This window comes from Mesoplodon bidens, assembly GCF_964165515.1.
Source record: "Mesoplodon bidens genome assembly, chromosome: 3".
Lineage (NCBI taxonomy): Eukaryota > Metazoa > Chordata > Mammalia > Artiodactyla > Ziphiidae > Mesoplodon > Mesoplodon bidens.
The window spans coordinates 8,455,397-8,458,066 of record NC_138178.1 but is presented as its reverse complement, the minus strand read 5'-3'; the positions used below and the strand labels follow the sequence as shown (position 1 = coordinate 8,458,066).

The following is a 2,670-nucleotide window of genomic DNA, read 5'->3' as shown; positions in this document are numbered from 1 at the left end:
GCTTATTTACAATGAGGGAACACATGTAAATTATGGTAGTTTGTATACGAAACATTAAAAAAGAAAAGTCGAACATATGCTACATGGGTGCCACTGTTTACAGCAATATTGAAGGGGAGAAAACAGCACTTATTTAGGAACAAATACACCACAAGGCCCAGATTTTACAGCATCCGTGCAATAAATTCACAAAACTGTATTACAGCTAGTTAATCAGTTTAAGAATTGTTCCCAAATATGTCACATTTCCAGCCCTCAGAGGTTCATTCTTACAGATTTCAACCACTCCATCTATGGGGACAAAAAGCAGCCAGTGGGGCCTCCCTGGTGGCGCAGTGGTTGAGAGTCCGCCTGCCGATGCAGGGGACACGGGTTCGTGCCCCGGTCCGCGAAGATCCCACATGCCGCAGGGCAGCTGGGCCCGTGAGCCATGGCTGCTGAGCCTGCGCGTCCGGAGCCTGTGCTCCGCAACGGGAGAGGCCGCAGCAGTGAGAGGCCCGCATACAGCAAAAAAAAAAAAAAAAAAAAAAAAAAAGCAGCCAGTGTTACCATAAAATGAGAATCTTGAGGCTTACCTTTAAAGGCTTATTCTGGTCTTGAAAAACTAGTAGGATTTTCTACTGAAATGAATCTTACTACACACAGGATGAGTTTTGTTCTTTATTGGCTGGTCTTGGAGTGAAGGCCATAGACAGGACTCTTAACTTATTATGTACTTTAGTTTCCGTTAGCTGAAAATCTGAAATGAAAAGTATGCTAAAAATCCTAAATACCATCTGTGTAAGCCTGCTACTAAAAAGCCTTTAAGGATGTACTAAGTTCAAGTTTAAGTGCAAGGGAACAAGAGTTCTAAGCCTGTCAGATTCCCCATTTGGGAGGAAGGATCAGTGTTTCCAACAAATTACTAAATTCTGCACAAGGGAGAAGCCAACACATACTAGGCCATGGAATTAGTTTCATTTTATTCCACGAGGATTCTTCTCCCCCGGTATCAAGAGAGAATGAGGAATGAATCTTAATTGGTCTCTTCATCAGAAGTGGTAAACTTGGTTTGTATATTCATGAAGCCAGACAGTTGTTTAAGCAGACTGTGGAAGCAGACAGTAGAACCAGCTTCCTGTAGTCACAGACCACTATCTTGTATCCAGCTAAAGCAAAGATCAACTTGAACAGTTATCCCAAGCCACTGTTAACTGTACTGAAGGATGAAGTTCACTACTATATTATTTTAAAAGTAAGAGTTCAATGAACCCTGGGTGAGAAAAACCAAGGCAGGTGGTAATGATGTATGAGTTGTCCGTATAAGGCCAGCTGATGAGAACACACCCATGAAGACGCTGGACATAAAGCCTTACTCGGCAAGTCAGAATTTTTACTAACTAAGTGCAGAATGAGGGACAGCAAAGAGCTACCACTGTAACGTTTTAGTATCCAGACAGCATAACAGACACTGTCCCCAAGGACAACGTATACGCCGTTAATCACACTGAATAAAGCAGGTGCATTGTTCATTTTTCTTTTCTTTTTGTTTGAGAAGCTTGTTTATCTCTCTTTTGGCCGTTCCAATGTACTTCGAAATGATTCCATGTTGGTTTAGTCCAGGAAGCAAGAGTAAGAACGTCACTATCAGGTGGGTGAGAAGGAGGTTGTGGACTTGCTGTCCCACCCAAGCAACCACAGCAAGAGAAATGATCATGGTCATGAGGTACATTTTAGGCTTTTCTTCCTTTAGCGTAAAGAGGCGTTTCCACCAGCCCACAGCTCTGTGCTGTTTTTACTAGACTGCTGCAAATTTCATGGAATCTCTGCTGTGGCTCAGCGGTCTATTTATTGGAGCCAAAAATTCGAGGCGCTAGAATGGGAACAAGGTAGTCAGCCAAGCACAGAAACATAACAAAACAGGAAACACCTGACAGAACGGATGGATCTAGATAGTAGATAATCAGAAACTCCAAAGAAACCACACCCTTTATGGCAGGTGGAAACCAGGCTCTTTCCCATCGGAGGACTTTATCTGCCATCAGCATCACTTCTCCCCATCCTTGCAGCTGTTCTTCCAGACTTGCAGTCCCCGCGGCGGGCAGGTTGGTGCTGCGATTATCTCTTTCTGCCATGGTTCCCGAGGTGCCCCCTCAGAGAGCGCAAGACACCCCCGAAACTGGCCTTCCTCAGAGCCACTCACGACAACCCTAGCGAGAGCAGGATTTTTAAAAATATTTATTTATTAGTTGTTTTATTTATTTATTGAGGCTGCACCAGGTCTTAGTTGTGGCATGTGGACTTCTTAGTTGTGGCATGCGGGCCCTTAATTGTGACATGCAGACTCTTAGTTGTGGCATGCATGCGGGATCTAGTTCCCTGACCAGGGATCGAACCCCCGCCACCTGCATTGGGAGCGCAGAGTCTTACCCACTGGACCACCAGGGAAGTCCCTCGATTAAGGATTTTAAGCAGAAGAGGCGTGTGATCATATTTGCCCTGAGGAATGATTATTTTGGTGACAGATGGTAGATCAAGGGAGATGAGAATGGAATTCACTTAGGAAGCTCCTCAGCGGGCAGCTGGAATTGATGATCGCCTGAAATAAGTGCAAGGACGAACTGTTGCATTTAGCTGCCATTTCTTTTTGTTGTATAGATCAGAGTAAATCGAGAAAAGCACAATGTGGAG

The 2,670-nt window shown here is 44.4% G+C and overlaps 1 pseudogene across 1 annotated transcript; it reads right to left on the bottom strand.

Moving 5' to 3' along the window:
• Positions 1-849: 849 nt before the first annotated feature.
• On the bottom strand, positions 850-2,184 carry LOC308614187 (ADP-ribosylation factor-like protein 6-interacting protein 1; annotated as a pseudogene). Its single transcript has one exon. The product of its transcript is annotated as an ADP-ribosylation factor-like protein 6-interacting protein 1 (transcript).
• Between the last annotated feature and the right edge of the window lie 486 nt (positions 2,185-2,670).